This window comes from Mauremys reevesii, linkage group 5, assembly GCF_016161935.1.
Source record: "Mauremys reevesii isolate NIE-2019 linkage group 5, ASM1616193v1, whole genome shotgun sequence".
Lineage (NCBI taxonomy): Eukaryota > Metazoa > Chordata > Testudines > Geoemydidae > Mauremys > Mauremys reevesii.
Window position 1 is genome coordinate 122,136,833 of NC_052627.1, and position 18,288 is coordinate 122,155,120.

The window sequence follows — 18,288 nt, forward strand, 5'->3', positions numbered from 1 at the left end:
CTGACAGGCTCTGGTTGTCGGGATTGAACCTGAGGCCTCTGGAGCTTAGTGCATGAGCCTTTACTGCATAAGCTAAAAGCCAACTGGCCCTTAGCTAAGGCTGCAGCAGACTCATTAATCGCTAAGTGGTCTTGGTGCCACTAGAGGAGATAGAACACCACACTCAGGAGATGTGTGAGTTACAGTAGTTTAAGATGGAAACAACTTATTACAGGGATTCTCAAACTGGGGGTCGGGACCCCTCAGGGGGTCATGAGGTCATTACATGGGGGGTCACGAGCTGTCAACCTCCACCCCAAACTCAGCATTTATAATGGTGTTAAATATATTAAACAGTGTGATTAATTTATTAGGGGGGGTCGCACTCAGAGGCTGGAGATTGAAAGGGGTCGCCGGTAAAAAAGTTTGAGACCCACTGACTTATTAGGTAGGGTCCATCCTTCTTCAAGGGGCAGAATATAGTCCTCCCAAATAGAGAGCCTTCTATTCACTTCCCAAGCGATATACTTGGTTCTGAGCCTTCTTTCATTGACTCCAAGGACTTAGTCCTTGATCTTAGTTCCTTTAAAAATTAACTTTATTTATGCACTGACAATATTCTCAACCACGACCGGACGTACCTCTAAAGACAGTACCTGCTCCAAGGAGCTTACAAGAGCTTGAAGACAGACAAAGAAAAGGCATGACACACGCGTAATGCTTATTAAAGCACATCAGGTTTGTCAGGAGGAAGACACAGCACTTTCATTTAACTTGCACAAGCATTAAGCTCAGTCTGAGTATGCTTAGTTTTCAGAGTGGCCTTAACCCTTGCCTCCATATGGAGCATCAATGAAGAGTTCAAAGTACTGGGCCTAAAAGACCATCTTAGCCTCCATGATCCCCCAAATAACTGTGCTCCATAAAGAAGATGCAGCTGGATAGATCCAGGTTCTGACACTTGGGCTCTGGGAACAGAGCATTCTCAGCAGCAGGCCTCCAGCTGTGGAACTGCTTGCCAGAAAAGATCAGACCGAGCCCTATGTTGATGGTATTCAGATCAAGGTGTAAAAGACATCTTTTCTGATAGTCTTCCCTGAACTGATCTGCAAAAAGCCCGACGCAGACAAAGTTATGCTCTTCTGCTGGGGAGGGACACAGAGGAAAAAACAGTTTTGTTCCAGGCTTTTATAGTTTAATAAATTTGTGCAGCACATAAATATCACGGTGATAGGTGCAATACAGAAACCTAAGAGATGTAGAACAATCAGAACAGACGTTATGTGAATTGTATATGTCCATAACTCTTCCCTCTTTATTTGTTTTAGACAAAGAACTACTTTACCATAGTCACACTTCCATGTGTTGAACAGCTGAATGAGAGCCTAAAGACTGCAGTAATGATGTAAATAATGCAGCTTTACTCCAAAGGTGTTCTAGCAGTATGTGTTAATATTCCATATGTATTATTCGCTAAAAGCTTCCAGTTCCTTATTTTCTTTACCAGTGTGACAGGGCGTGCATGCCTTGCACAGGGACAGCGGGGGTTAACCCCTCACTGTGGGCTGAGGAAGCCACGCCCCCATGGCCCTACTGGGCATGCTTGAAGTGCAACACCACTATAAGAGGGAGCAGCCTGGCTCAGTCTGGGCTGACTGCTGTAGGGGAAGGTGGTGTGCTGCTGGCCCCTGCTGAAGGGCTGTGGTGGACACTTTGTGATGTGGAGGCTGGTCAGCTGTCCAGGCTCTGGATGTGACTGAAGGAGAAGGAATTGGGGGAACTAGGAAGCCACGAGATATGGAGAAGCAGGTAGGGAGTAACCCAGGGAGTCTTTCCGTGGAGTTGGTTGGACAACTGGAGACTAGCTTGGTGTGTTTTGGCTGGATCCCTGCCAAGCTGGTGGCAGGCAACCCTGCCACTGACAGGGCCCTGGGTTGGGACTCTGTGGAGAGGGAGGGCCTGGGTCCCCTTATCCTGGCTGCTGGCCAGGTGGTGGCCCATCCTGACAGTGGCTGACTCTGGCTGCTAGGCTGTGCAGCTCTGAGCCTGGGGGGCAGCCAGACTCTGGCTGTGAGGCTGTGCAGTCCTGAGCCTGGGGATGTGCAGGAGTGACAGCGGGCCTGGCCTGTGACAACCAGTTTTTAAAGACCTACGGCTGATTGCTATGGAATGGAAGACACTTGTCTTTGGCACAAATTAAAATCTGAATCTAGAAAATAGAAAATGAGTTTAAATTGCAGATATCTGGATAAACAGGACTGTAGTTCAATAAGGAGAAAAATGCTGAATTAAGGCAATGTTTGGAGTCACTTATATGTACTTCTCTGAAACTCTAGCTCCATTCAGACAGGCACATACTGAAGTCTGAACTGAAATCAAATTACTATGTCCAGCTCTGCCGTTTCAATCATTCATCCCATTTATAGGGGTCTTTTTGTCTTGAATTAGGCAAAATGTGAGCCCAACAGGAAATTAAGCAACCAAGCAAAATCAGGAAATTCACTCAAGTGGCTTAGCCAGTGGAATGCCATGGCTATCTGCAAACTAAGGCTCCAAAGAGGAAAGGTTGAACTGCAGTCAGATTTATTTTCAGAAAGGCTAATGTGCTTTTAATTTGTATAAAACTAGTAACCATGGAAAAACCAAGGCAGAGCTTTATGCTGTTGTTTTGAGATTTGCTTTTTATTCTTAATATATTATGCATACATATATACATATAGGAGTATAATAACAATACTCTACTTATACAGCAAACAGCAGACTGCCACATTCTCAAAATTTGGTGTTGAGAATTTTTTCTTGCTGTAAATCAACATTTTTATGTTTAAAAGCTCAAAATGAACTGGAACAGAAAATATAAATTCAGAAATTTCTCCTCACTCCTTGGACAAAGAAAATCTATGATGATTCACTTTAAACATCCAAGCACTATTTATTTTTGTAGTGGCCTCTAAAATTGTGTGTGGGACACCAACCGACTCGGGGCAGGATCAAACCTGGGATCTCTGGAGCTTAGTGCATGACCTAAAGCCCATATAGTTCTTAGCTAGGCTATAGATCAAACTCATTAATCTCTCTCTAAGTGGTCTCAGTGCCACTAGATGGGACAGAACACTACACCCAGGAGGTATGTGGGTTACATGTGCAATTTTGCATGTGTAATATTTTTCTGCGTCCAATTTTTTGCATGTAACCTCTGATTTGCATATTTGCAGTAAGCAGAATACTTAGACATGTAACTATACTTTTTTTGCATGCACAGATTATTATTGTAATGCCTAGGATTCTTACTCGTGGACTGGGACTCCATTGTGTTGGGTGCATACATACACACAACAAAAAGGTGAGCAAAGAACAAACGAAGTGGAAGACAAGAAACAGATGGATACAGATATAGATGTGGGCGCACAAGAAAGCAATGAAACACTCACGACTGGTCAGCACGATAGGTAGTCGTATCACTATACGAGTGGACTAACCATTGTCGTCGTGGTGAAGGAGAGTTCTGAGGAAGGTTTTGAAGGAGGCTAATGAGTGGTTTTGCAGATGTTTACAGGGGACTCCTCCCAAACATGAAGGGCAGCATACAGGAAAGCACAAAGGTGCTTGTTTGAAAATTTAACCAGTAGCTGATGGGACTGACATCACTGGCTGAGTAGAGAGGAGAGTTTATGCCTAGGCAGGGAATGAAAGATAGAGTGTGGGATTGGCTATGAAGGCCCTCGAAAGTGAAGACAAACAACTTACATTTGCGGTGACCAAGAAGTGGGAGCCAGTGGAGCGATGCAAAAAGAGGGAGGACATGGTCAAAGCAGCAGGCGAGGAAAATTATCTTTGCAGCGGCATTCTGCAAGGATCTGAGCAGGGCAAGATGGCATTTGTCCGAGAGAAGGCTGTTGCAGTAACTGAGTTGATGAGCGCCTAGATGAAGATTTTAGCTGTATGGATGTATAGGAAATATCTCAGCTTGGAGATATTATGCAGAAAGAATTGGCAGGATTTACACACAGCCTGAAAGGGAGTTGAAGATGACTTCCCGATTATAGACCCGCGTGACAGACAGGATGGTGATTGAGAAAGGAGGTACTGGGAAGAGCTCGGGAGAGAGATTGAGGTCTGACAGCTAGACATCCAAAAGAAGATGTCAGAGAAACAGGCTGAGCTGCTAGTTTGGACAGAAGGAGACAGGTCTGGAGAGAGGGATCGAGATCTGTGAGTCCTCAGCATAGAGATGGTAACTGAATGTGTGTTTGCAGATGAGATCACTCAGAAATAAGGTGTGAAGGGAGAAGATGCAGTGTGAGCATAGAAAAGAGGTTTTGCATGCAAAACTCTAGGTGAAGAATTGTATGCCTAGTATTTTGGGCATGCATTATAATACCCAGAATTAGACAACTGAGTTGAAGATTGTGTGAAAACTTGGCCTGTAATCATAATTTTGAGTATCATAAAATATAATGGTTTCTTCCTTATCAGACGATACTAATGCTCTGAATATTTTGCATCCGATAAAGTGAAATAGAGATTACTGGCCTACAACATTTGCTAATACAATGTCTTTATTTCCAGTAAAGTTTTCAAGTTTGAAGGGACTTTGGTTCCTGGGAACAGGTAAAAGTTACTGAGGCCTGACATAAAGCTCCTTGCCACAGCATGCCATGCTCACCATAGTTCTCAGAACAACAGAAAATGCATAGTTGTGTGATTAAGACAATTCCCATCCTGTGAGAGTACCCCACCCATCCAAAATTATCCTGCATAGGGATGCTAATATAAATTAGTCTTTCTTTTGTGCCCAATAGATTTTTTTTTTTGGGAACCTAGTTATAGAATAAGAGACCAGAAAGTTGGAAAATATGGTTTCATTTTAAAAAATAAATAATAAAAATCATCAAGGCTAGAAATGACTGGTGGTGGTTTGACATTCAATCTTGGATAGTGGCGAAAAATGTCAGTGATGTTTCGGAAAAGCATACCCTGGGTAGTTGTACCTAAGTTTATTCATGTCACATATCCCCCTCAAACTGCCAAAGGGGTCTCCAAAAACAGAGTTGCTTGCAACAAATTCATCTTTCTACATCCTTCCAGATTCTCTAAGATCAAAATTATTCTAGTCAAATTCTGCCTGCACACACAAGGCATCTGCACCTGATATATTTTCAGGGCAAAATTTTGGCCCCACATTTCTTCTTTACATTTAGATGACCTTTGCAAACTGCCTTGTTTCTCAGTTTCAGATTCTTTTATTTAGCATTCTTATTGCTTATCTTACTCACTACAACTCCCCCAAAGAACAGACAGTAAGGGAAAGCAGTTTACAGACAAGCAAACCTTAATCTGTTAGAACAGTCAGAGCTAAACTAGCTTTAGAACCCACCAAAAGGCAGACAGTTAGGTCAGGACTTCCCCATACCATCAGAATCCAGACATTTAGCTGTAGGATTGCCAAACAAATAGACTTGGGTGGGGAAGTGTGAAAAGCCAGTTTGACAAACTAGGCCATGCTAAAAATTCCTCCTCCCATATTGCACTAGAATATGAGGGATGTCATGGGACTCTTAAAATATTGCAACTCCTGCTCTAAGTAGGACTACAGAGCCAGTTTGGTTTCTTTCTTCACCCATCACCAAAAAGATTCCATCAGATCTGGCCCTAAACCAAATGGTGCCCCACACAAAGAGCATTTTCAGTCCCCTGCCCCCCCCTTTGTTAAACTTCTGAATACCTTAATTTTTATTGCATTTGTAGCCCATTTCACAACTTTGATGCATGATTTACCCATCATATAAGATGATACATTTGCACACTAGGATCTGTAAATCTGTATTTAATCATGCCACAGATAAGCAATTTTTTTTCCTCTAAGCTTAGACACTTTTTTTAATTTTAAGAATAACTGAAATGTACTAACATCAATACCTGAAACATTTTACCTCCAACATTTTTTCCCTTTTGTCGCTAACAACAAAAAGAGCACCCTGAGCCTGATGCCTCCCAAACCCGGCACCCCAAGTGATTGCCTGGGTCGCCTGCCCCTAAATCTGGCCCTGGGCTTTGTGCGCTTGGAGATGGCATCCAGGTTGATTGCTTGCTGGCTAAGGGGGGTTTCAAACTGTCCCTGATACAAAGAGGATCAGCTAGGGTTTTATTGCATTTGGAATCTTTCTGACAGGGCTTCATAAATGTCACCGGTCTCTGAAAACAGAGGCCCCACTTGTATCATAAGTATTTTACAGGGGAACAAATGAATGGCTAATAATGATTCCGGCAGGAAGAGGAATATTATGATTTCATGTAACTTAACTGAAATTTGCTAGCAAAATTCTAGACTGCTTACCTGTATTACTCTCTCAGATCTTAAGATACAGAAGAAACAGTGTGGAGCAGTTATGCATATGCCCAGCTGCTTTTGGATTAGTAAAGTTAATGACTAAACTCTTTAAAATGTGATTACTGCATGATTATATGGTGCAAAATATGTTTTAGTTAATGCAAAATGCACACCTGAAATTTAACATCATTCTGCACTGTGGATAAATATGGCATTTCATTCACTTTACTGCTTCTCTCTTGTTTGCATAGGTGTGGGAGGGGCAGAAAAAGGTAGAGCAAGGGCGAAGTGGGGGTTGAGCACCCCTGTGGAAAAGTAAGTCAGTGCCTATGCTATTTAGGCAGCTTCCACGCAGCTTGTCCACTTGTTGGTGCCTCACATCAAATAGAATAGGAAGCCATTAGGAGATTGGAGGAGTGTGCCACCTGGTACAATTACCTGCTCATGGCTCAGATCCCCACCTGCTCATGTGCTAGACAGAGAAGAGTGGGCCCATCAGAGGTAATGAAAAATAGACTGGAAGCCTTTCCTACCTGTGACAGGGGAAAGAGACAGGGAGAGCTGCAGAAAGATGTCAACGGAGGGAGTGGGAGCAAATGAAGGTAAGGACTTGTGAGAGTTAAAGGAGGGAAGGAGACAGAAGCTCTAAGAGGTACAGATGATGAACCTTAAAGAGTTGAAAAAATCATTACTGCAGAGACTTTTGTTCACTATAACATGATAGGAACAAAGCAGCGTGGCAGCACTAAGGATACATAATGTCTCTCAAGTTTGTTAGGATGCTTTGAAAAAGTTAAACTAATAGGTTAAAGAGAGCCCCAGGATATAATTTGATTAGAGACTTTGTCAAAAGCCTTTTGATAAAGTCCCTCACAAGAAGAATCTACTAAGGAAACTTGGTAACTATGGCATGAAAGGTAAAATTATCAAGTGTTAAAAACTGATTACATGTATAACTAAATGGCCAATTCTGAGTGTGGAAAAGGGTTAGTAGTGAAGTGCCCCAGAGATCAGTTGTCTTCAATAGGAGTTCTATGCACAAAAGTGATTGCAGGATATGGCTCTATCATTGCCAAACAAGGTCATGGACAGGATCATGAAAACAGATGGAATACAATTTCTCATGTGTTTAGAATGGATAAGGCCAGAAGCAAGATGAATACAACCAAAAACTATTTCAAGGACCAGCATTAGGAGCTGAAGGAGAGACCTGTGTACTGTAGGTAATCTTTTCAGAAAATCTTGGAAGTAAACTAGTGCCTGAAGAGGTAGTACAAAGAGGTCATTTGTTTCAAAGATAACTTATTATACTGTGATGGTATGGGAAGGTGTCCTGACAAAACTGTATGGGGAGGCTTTAATGTCAACATGGACATTAAAAATACAGGGGATAAATTAAACAAACTGGGTGTTATAGTGCTTGCAAAGAAGAAAAGCAAAACCTGACAAAGGAAATACTGAAATAGCACTGGGGGGTAAATGAATTCAGACTTGGCCATATACTAGTGCTAGAATTAAAAGCATGAAAAACAAACAGTATGAAACAGGGGTTTCCTATGGACAAATACAGTGATGATTTTGGGCCCTGATTCTGCATTAGGTTTGGCCGTGGGCCACTGCAGTCTCATGATGCATCACAAATTTACAATGTAGTTAGATCCAATCTTTCCTGTGTATTGATTGTGAGGTAGTGTTGTAACATTATATTATTATTATATCTATAAGCATTGGAAGGTGGAAATAGCAAAAAAGACAGTCTCTGCGCTGTTGGGCTCTCAGTCTTAGTGCTGTCCAAACAAACACCGTCCACTTCCTATTGTAGCTGCCTCAGAACTGCTTTTCAAACACTCCAACAGAAGCCTTTCTTCTATAGTAAGAAACAAAAACAGTCCATCCTGGCCTCCATTTTGAGAAAGACTAGAAAATGGGGATGTGGAACAATGGGAGTTTTCCAGAAGCATTTGATGCCTTCTCCCACAATTCCCCTGGGCTCCCCTAAGGTTTTCTTGGAAGCCAGAGGGTTGGGAACTGTGGGATGTGACAACCAGAGAACAGTGCAACTGTAACAGTGCAGTACAGCACAGAGTAAGTGTTCACATCTATTCAGGAAGTCAAGTGAAATTACAGTTATGGAGACTATATCAAGAATGTTAAAAGTTTAAAAAAAAAATCTTGTAATGAGAGGAGAATCTCAATGTCATCCAGTCTGCATATTGCTGCCATTTGAGGTCACAGTGACTCACAATTTCCCCCAATGGTTCCCATGGAGACTAGTGTTCTTCATCCATCTGTGTGGGCATCCTTAAAGAAAAGAATGGAGACTTTTCAGTCTTTCCTGTCAACCTCTGCTACATCTCTGAGGTGAGAAGTCAAGTCACAGACCACGGTCAATATCAACTGCTACAGATGGACCCTGGAGGATGAAATCCTCCTGATAGCCACAGATAGATCTTCTACCCGCAATACCAGGACTGTCTCAAGCGTGTGACCTTGCCTGAAGTGCACTTGGGTGAAGTCCAGCTGTAGTGGAAGCAGTTCTTGGCTAAACACTCAAATGGGAGCTCTGACACCAGAGGAGCTGGAAAGGTTTCCTGAGGATTGGCTGGGACTTTGCTGTACTTTAGAAGGGACAGAAGGCCACTCTCTATGAAGGTGGCATTGGACCTTGCTGCCAACAAGGTACCTTTCACCATCTAGAATGGGCCTGGATCTGCATCTCAGGCTCTTAGAGTTGCAGGGAAGGATGAGGAGAATCCCTCAATACTTCTCCCCAGCATTGCAAGCCTTTCTGAGGCTCTGGCTGTGCACGTGTCTCAACCCACCTTACCTGGCATCGCCAGCCTCTCTGAGGCCACTGGCACTGGGTGTGCGCCTGTCTCAACCCCCTCACCTGGCATTGCCAGCCCCCTGAGGCCATCGGTACTGAGTGTGCACGTCTCAACCTCCCTCTCTCGGCATCGCCAGCCCCGCTGAGGCCTGGCACTGTGTGTGTGTGTGTGTGTGTGTGTGTCTCACACCCCCTCACCAGCATCGCCAGCCCTGCTGAGGCCTGGCACTGGGTGCATGTGTCTCACACCCAGCACCGCCAGCCCCCCTGAGGCCTGGCACTGGGTGCGTGTGTCCCACCCACTCACTCGGCATTGCCAGCCCCCCTGAGGCCTGGCACTGGGTGCGTCTGTCTCACACCCGCTCACCTGGCATAGCCAGCCCTGCTGAGGCCTGACACTGGGTGTGTGTGTGTCACACCCGCTCACCTGGCATTGCCAGCCCCGCTGAGGCCTGGCACTGGGTGCGTGTGTCTCACACCCGCTCACCTGGCATAGCCAGCCCTGCTGAGGCCTGGCACTGGGTGTGTGTGTATCACACCCGCTCACCCGGCATTGCCAGCCCCCCTGAGGCCTGGCACTGGGTGCGTGTGTCTCACACCCGCTCACCTGGCATAGCCAGCCCTGCTGAGGCCTGGCACTGGGTGTGTGTGTGTCACACCCGCTCACCCGGCATTGCCAGCCCCCCTGAGGCCTGGCACTGGGTGCGTGTGTCTCACACCCGCTCACCTGGCATAGCCAGCCCTGCTGAGGCCTGGCACTGGGTGTGTGTGTGTGTGTGTGTCACACCCGCTCACCTGGCATTGCCAGCCCCCCTGAGGCCTGGCACTGGGTGCGTGTGTCTCTCAGGTACCCTTCCCCAGGCTGTCTGTGCCCGCAGGCTCTGTGGTGGGGTCTCTCAACCCCTCCCCATCTCTGAGGCGCAAGCACGGCCGTGGCCACCACAAACCCCTCGAGGTACTGAGGGCGGCGGGAGGACGAGCATCGGCCCCCCTCCCCGAAGCGCGCATGCCCATTTCCCAGCAAGGATCCATCACTACCCCCCCCGCCCCCCCCGGTAACCCCTGCGCAGGCGTCCACCGACGTAACGCGTCCACAGCTATTCTCAGGCTAATGAATCAATACACATGCGAGAGGGGCAAAGGCTCGGGAGAGGCGGTTCTTCTGCGGGTTCACCCGGGGATATTTTGACGTTTCATCTCAGCCAGAGCACGCGATCCGTAACAGAGCAATATTTCCTTAACAGATACTTTCCCACCCCCCCCGCGCCTTGCATGAGCGCATGCGCATGTGTACTATGTATGGCGCCGTGAGGTCGCTATGCCTTCTGGGAGTTGTAGTCCGGAAAGGTCCATTGAATGGGGCATCGGCTGCTGTAGAAGCGCTCCTGCGGCTAGTCCGTCCCCTGTGGGCGGGGTGAGTGTGCAGTGCGGCCCTATGGCGGCGGGGGTGAGAGGTCAGCGGCTTGCAGACCCGGCCAATGGGAGGCTCGTGGCGGGAGGGGGCGGAGCTCGCTGTGTTTTGTTCAATTGCCATTGAGGAGCGTTGTTCACAGATGCGGAGGGAGGCGGCCCGGGCTGGCCTTGCAGGGCAGGTACCTGGTGGGGGCAGCGGGGCCGGGCACGGGGAGTGAGTGAGAGTCCGGGAGCGGGAGCGGCGGGACGGGTAGCGGTGTCGGTACCAGCCGGGGAGGCAGTGGAGCCAAGGGCAGCGGGGGCCCGGTACAGATGCCGCGGGTAGGGGCGGGGGGGGTCACAGTTGCGGTGGGGAGAGGTACCGGGCGCAGGTAGCTTCCGCGGGGGGCATCTGCGGGGCCGGGCACCAATCCCGGGCGGGTGGGGCGGGCGAGCTGCGGGGCCGGGCACAGGTCCCGGGCCGGAGGGCCGGGGCGAGCTGCGGGGCCGGGCACAGGTCCCGGGCCGGAGGGGGCGAGCTGCGGGGCCGGGCACAGGTCCCGGGCCGGAGGGCCGGGGCGAGCTGCGGGGCCGGGCACAGGTCCCGGGCCGGAGGGCCGGGGGCGAGCTGCGGGGCCGGGCACAGGTCCTGGGGCGGGGGCGAGCTGCGGGGCCGGGCACGGGGCGGGGGCGAGCTGCGGGGCAGGGGCACAGGTCCCTGGGCGGGGGCGGCTGGGGGCGAGCTGCGGGGCCGGGCACAGGTCCCGGGGCGGGGGTGGGGGCGAGCTGCGGGGCCGGGCACAGGTCCCTGGGCGGGGGCGGCTGGGGGCGAGCTGCGGGGCCGGGCACAGGTCCCTGGGCGGGGGCGGCTGGGGGCGAGCTGCGGGGCCGGGCACAGGTCCCTGGGCGGGGGGCGGCTGGGGGGGCGAGCTGCGGAGCTGGGCACAGGTCCCTGGGCGGTGGGGGAGCGAGCTGCGGGGCCGGGCACAGATCCCTAAGTGGCGCGTGTGTGTGTATGTGTGAGAGCTGTGGACCGGGCACAGGTCCCTGGGTGGCGACGGTGAGAGGGGTGCGCTGGGGGGCCGGGCACCGGGTCCTGGGTGTGGGGGGGTGAGCAGTGGGGCCGGGCACAGGTTCCTGAGTGGTGACGGTGGGGGGGGGGTGAGCTGTGCAGCTGGGCACAGGTTCCTGAGTGGTGACGGTGCGGGGGAGGTGAGCTGTGGGGCCGGGCACAGGTTCCTGTGTGGCGACGGTTGGTGTGTGGGGGGGTGAGCTGCAGGGCTGGGCACAGGTCCCTGGGGGGCGGGTGGGTGAGCTGTGGGGCTGGGCACACGTCTGTGGAAGGGGGGAAGTGCTGGTGCTGGGCACAGGACTGGGGTGTGTGTGTGTGAAGTGCTGGTACAGGTCCCTGGGTGGGTGGGAGAGCGAGCAAGCTGTGGGGTTGGGGCATGGGCTGCAGGGACAGGCACAAGTCTCAGGGCGGGGGGAGGGGCAGGGCACAGGTACTGGCCGTGTATGGAGTAGCTTGCTGCGCTGGGCACAGGTACTGCGGGAGGGGGGGCGGCGGCGGGGGCAGTTAGCCAGGCCTGCACAGGTACCAGCTGGCCGTGTGTGTGATACTGATGTGGGCACAGGCAAAGGGGCCAGGCATAGGTACCAGCTGTGTATGGGGAGCAGAGGGGTGAGCACAGCTACCAGCTGTGGGTGGGAATGGGGGAGCGGGCAGGCAGTGGGGCTGGGCACAGGTACTGGCTGTGGGATTTGGGGGATCAGCTGCGGGAGTGGCCACTCAGATATCTTTCACAAGGGATAGTGGAGGGGCTGGGCATGGCTTTGTGCGCACAAGGGCTTGGGTATTGGCTGATGGGCAGCAAGGTCAGGGTAGCAAGACACTTTCTTGGTCCCTCTGCCTTAGTGGAGCTCCCTTGGGTAGAGCATACAAGTGCTGGCCAAAAGGACTGGTCAGAAGGGCCCTATTCTCTTGATGGGGCGGTATGGGTACTGAGCACCCCTCCCTCCAAGTGTGAGAGGGGAAGGAGGGACTTGTGCAGTATTGATATATAGGATGGGGGTGGGATTGTGTGTGTGTATATATGTACACTGAAGGATGGCTTAGTGCTTGTGTGGAAGTGGGGGAGATTATGTAGTACCTGTGTTAGTATATACAGTAAAAGAAAACCACTGAGCACTACTTGCTTGAGGAAGTGTGATTCCTCACTCATGGCTGTAAATTGGCGACATTAAATACAACTCCATTATAGATATCATGATAACCTCTTGTCTCTATTAACAATTTTTAATATTTATATTTGGTGTCAGGTAATGCAAGCTCAGAATAAATGTTCGCTCCCCACCACCCTTTCAGCTGTTTACATTTGTTTTATAGTTGGAGTGGAAACAAACTTGATTTTGGCAGAATAAAAATGTAGTAACATCAATAATTGCAGCTTAGATTAAAATTAGGTTTTATGTATTGCTCTGTTATAGGTTATAAGATAAAGCTACTCCTCTAGGCAAAGAATTTTCTGGCCCGTATATAAATGTGTATATATGTTTGTATATGAATTTTGCAAGGATAAATTTCTTTGGTGTTCATGTAAACACTAGCTCTTAACACATGATTTTGTATTATGTCATAAAATATTTCAGGTTGTATATTTTATGACATAATACAAGAGCTAAATAATTACTCCTTTAGCAGTTCAGGCATATGCGAAGGAACCAAGTTGTGTTAATATAGCTACACATCTTAAACAATATCAGTATTAGTCTTTTTGCTATTCATTCCAAAATGTTGTTTTTTATAACAAATGCCTTTGTGGTTGGTGAACTAATTCTCATGTATGTATAGCTTAAAGCATTTCAAGATCCGTTGGGATAGAAGATGTGATGTAAGTGTAAGATTGTTGTTATGACAAACTCACATTGGCTGTACCTTTTTTTTTTTTTCCCCCTAAACTGTGAGGTTTTTTAAGTGCAGTGAAATTCGTTCTCTGCAATCACCCAAGTGACCAGCAAAACTCAGTTGCCTAGGAGAGGAGATCTTTAAAGGTCAAATAAAATTGTACTGGAAACCTTGCACACTCTAAAAAGGTAACTTGAAGATTAGGGGGAGCTTTGCTGGAGATGGCCTTGTATTTTAGTATCACATATATCTTTTTCTAAACCTTGGCTGAGTTCTAAAAATAAACCCTTCTTTTTATGTACATCATATCATATCTTTCCTAACTGTTCCAATAAATAGCTCTTTGAAAAATAGAATGCTTTATAGTAGTAACAGTACTTTAGGTCATCTGATGGAGAGGAGTCTGAACTGTTCATGGGAAATCAGAACAGATACTGTTTTGGTTTGGTTTTTTAAATGTGCATGCTGAGTTGTAGGCCTCAGGATGAGTTTAGCCAGCTGGTCAAATCTATTTTCTGGTCCACTGTGCTTACATTAAAATTAGCTCTTGTGAGCTGCTGTTGCAGGCTTCACTGTTACATTGCCCTGAATTTTTGTGTTTTGCAGCTTTAAAATGTGGTTAATCTTATAAAAATAGCTTTGAGCAGAAATCTTTGAGAGTGTTGGTAAGTAAAATGTTTTGAAGATGTTTTAATTATACTTTGTGTATGTGCTGTGAATTGGATTCTTAATGTTTATCCCTGTATATCCCATTTTTTAATTGGAATGTAACTTAAAGATTTGCTTATGGGGAGGACATGTGCATGGGGCAAAGTGTAGGCAGATAACAGCAATTTACAGTACCTTAAATCTGATTTTTTTAAATAAAACAGTCTATTTAAAATGACTATTATATGTTGCTCTAATTACTTTTAAAATATGCTGCTACTTTATATCAGATCTCTAGGAAACATTCATCCATATTTTTTTGTCTAAATTGTTTTTTTCTGTTCTCTGTGTTGTGAAATACAAACTTCTACTCAACTACAGTTTTCACTAGAATATATAAGTGCATTCTGTGTATGAGATATAAACATAACAAAATAATTATTAGCCAGATATTTTAATACTTGGCTCAGTGATGACTGGATGAGCCATATGGTGGTAAACTTTTACAAAATTTTATGTTGGAGTAACCTCACTGTATTCGGTAGTCCTCAATTGCAGAAAACCAGCAGCTTGTGTCTAGCCCGGCCTGTAACACCCCATATCTTAAATATCTAATATAATATAGCTCACTTACTACAAGTTTCAAAAACTATATTGAGTTCCAATATTCTACTTTTCTTCTCTTTGAATGCAAGTTTTTTGCAAAGTATTATGATTTGGATGGGAAGGGAGAAGTACTATATTATGAATAGTGCTTTCATTTTTTCTACATTGTTTTAGAAATCCAGTTTGTATGTCAGAACTTGTGGGAAATTTATTTGGTGTGATTGGAAAGCTTAATGTAGTAATTAAATGTCATAGTAACATTACTACTTAATTTTTTAAACCAAAATTGTGTTTTGTGTGGGGTAATTTCACTCCTTCTCCTCCTCCTTCCCCCCCATCCCCAAGAATTCCTCTGGAGTCTGGTAGCCATTGTTGGGTTTTTGCCCCCCACCCCCCAAAACACATTCCTTTGTGTTAACAGCAATGATGATGGCAGTTCTGGTCACCTCCTGTGGTTTGATAGATTATTCCCTTTAGAAATGTGTACTTAAAACTTTCCAACCCTGATTTTTGTTCCTGCAATAAATTTTATGATGCCACTTAGAATTGTATTTTAGGAATCTGTTTTTTGTTTTTGCTTTGGGTTTGTTTTTTAATAGTAAGATAAATCTCTTGTCAGACCATGTTAGAGGTAGGTGATCGTGGGTTTATATAATATATATATTTTTTAAAAGACTAACACACACAGTTCTTTGTATGTTTGAGGGAAGTGACGAGAACACTTAAAACACAGAAGATTCTGTTTGGGCATGAGTTTATAATTTCAAATTTTCTCTGTTAAGGAATCTGAATTATAGTTTTTAAAAGTTTAATTTGAATTTTCTTATGTTTCTATGGAAAAAAACTTGTTTAGTATCTAAAATATTATCTTCAGAAGTCTTTATCATGCTCTTTTCTTTTTATGGCAATAGATTTTGTCCAGTGTTTGCTGTAAGATATTTTTGCTACTTTGATGTAAATATTTTCACACTGCCTCCTTCCTATTTAATATCTAGCTTCTACATTTTCACAGGCACACTTGTAGCATCTTTACAGTGTGGCCAAGAACATTTCTGTTTATCTAGCTGAAGGAAACAGTTTAACATCACAGCACTCAACTACAGTTTTCACTAGAATATATAAGTGCATTCTGTGTATGAGATATAAACATAACAAAATAATTATGTTTACTGCCTAAAGAGGCAGTAAATGACAGTGTGTATATATATTGTATTGTAAAACAAAAATGGGGTGCATCTGTTGTTGGTGAGAGTCATTTGATACAAGATAGTTTGTGCTAGCTATGGGAAGAAATATCAAAGTTATTTATATGAGGACACCGCAAAAATAATGTTGTGCTAGCTGATTATGTAGCTCCTGATACTGCATATCTGTAGTGGTTGATATTAGTGGATAAGTGGACAGTATTAGTAAAGTGGATACACACCTGAGATGCAGTGATTTGTACTGACAGCTTCTTTTGGACATGTCTTGAGGCTTATGTGGCTAACATCTTAGCTGTCAGTGTTTGTTTATTAAATAGTCTTTCATACATTTATATTATAAAAGAAACAAAATATTGCATAAGAATAGAAGAGTGGCCATATTGGGTCAGACAAATGATTGATCTAGCCCACTGTCCTATCTTCCGACAGCAGTCAATACCAAGCACTTGAGAAGGAATGAACAGGACAGGGCAATTTCAAGCGATCCATTCCCTGTCATCCACTCCTTGCTTCTGGCAGTCAGAGGTTAGGGACACCCAGAGCGTGGGGTTGTATCCCTGACCATCGTAGGTTATAGCCTATGTGAACTTATCTAGTTCTTCCTTGAACCCAGTTATGCTTTAGGTCTTCACAAGGCATTCCACAGGTTGACTGTGCATTGTGTGAAGAAGTACTTCCTTTAGTTGTGTGTTTTTTTTTTTTAAACCTACTGCCTATTAATTTCATCATGTGACCCCTGGTTCTTGATATGTGAAGGGTTAAATAACACTCTTATTCACTCTCCACATCATTCATAATTCTATAGACCTGTATCATATCTCCCCTTAGTCCTCTCTTTTCAAAGATGAACAGTCCCAGTGTTTTTAATCTCTCCTCATATGGAAGCTGTTCCATACCTTTAATCACTTTTGTTGCCCTTCTTTGAACCTTTCCCAATTCTAATATATCTCTTTTGAGATGGTGCTACCAGAATTGCACACAGTATTCCAGATGTGGTGTACCAGTGCTGTACATTGAGTGGATATTTTCAGATAACTGATTTAAAATTTTTATTAAGGTTAATGTTTAAAATTAAATACACACAAGTTAAGAGGGAAGATACTGTACACCTGGGGTCAGGCTTGAGTTATGAGGAATTACAGGAATTGGTTACAAGGATGGAGAGAGATACATATCAGATAATCCGCACCCCAATCTGGGTCTATGCTGGAGTTTTTAGAGCGTCGGTAGATAAGTGGGCTCAGGTATGCCACCCATGGAATGTATTGAGAGTCCAAGTCAGTATCGGTGTAGTGAAGAAGTACATGGGTGGGGTGCGTCCCTTGGTTTTGTCAGGGAAGGAAGTGGGTTATTTCCCTGGTCAGAGGTCTCGATTACTCAATGTGGTATTGACTGTCCTGTGATGTGTTCTGTATAAATGTCTCTGGACCACCTGATGGTGTCAGACACCATGACTCCGCATGCTCTCAGTACCGGCTCGTTGTGGGGGTCCCACAAGCTTAGGGATCCCATGATCAGGGCATGTATCTGGACCTCGTAGCCCTGGGCTCTCAGGGTCTCAGCCAGCGGGATGTACCTTTACAATGACTCCAAATCTTTCTTGCGTATTAACAGGCTCTATATTTAGCTATCATTTTGTAGGTATAGTTGGAATTAAGTTTTCCAGTGTGCATTACTTTGCATTTATCAACATTTATCATCTGCCATTTTGTTGCCCAGTCACCTAGTTTTGTGTGATTCCTTTGTAATTCCTCACAGTCTGCTTTGGATTTAATTATCTTGAGTAATTTTTGTATCATGTGCAAATTTTGCTACCTCACTGTTTACTCCTTTCCCCAGATTGTTGATGCAGTCCATATTTTTTTAAATATATAAAATTCTATTAAATCTTAAAGCCAATGAGGTTGTTTTCTTAATTCTAAAACTTTATTAGAGGGAGCCTGAAAGTCAAATTTAGCAGAAAAAATAAGTTTTGGGGGTGGATTTAAATTAAAGGCAAATTTACCAAGCATAAGCCCAAATAAGTGTGTGTGTGTGTGTGTGTGTACTTTAGGCTATCCACTGAAATTTTTTTTAAAGAAGATCTACAGTATTCAAATAAAATATTGTGGCATTATGCTAATACAAGAAAATCCAAAAGATGGAAAACAACTATGAATCCAGTGAAATGGACTATTCTGGACAATGAAAACAAATTGCATGAAGTACTAAAACAGCACAAATAGTGGAAAAGCTAGATTTTAATGTATACATTAAAAATATCTTCCAGTCATTCTTCAGTTCTTAATTTAACTGTTTATACGTTTATTTTATATTGGGGAAAGACTGAAGTATGAAAGCATGGTTGTTCTGACTTTTTTATTTGTTAAAGAGGGAGTTATGTGGCTCAGGCAGG

General features: G+C 45.3%; 1 protein-coding gene across 10 annotated transcripts in view; it reads left to right on the forward strand.

The window, feature by feature from the left end:
* Positions 1-18,288, forward strand: part of FAM53A (family with sequence similarity 53 member A) — a 147,865-nt gene that overhangs the window by 41,609 nt on the left and 87,968 nt on the right. For 4 of the 10 annotated variants that reach the window (XM_039541462.1, XM_039541471.1, XM_039541469.1 and 1 more), the window contains exon 1: positions 10,619-10,729. The exons of 1 other annotated variant lie outside the window; for it this stretch is intronic. The gene's annotated coding sequence lies outside the window, so the exon portion shown is untranslated. 5 more of the 10 variants (XM_039541464.1, XM_039541465.1, XM_039541463.1 and 2 more) reach the window with 5 other exon arrangements.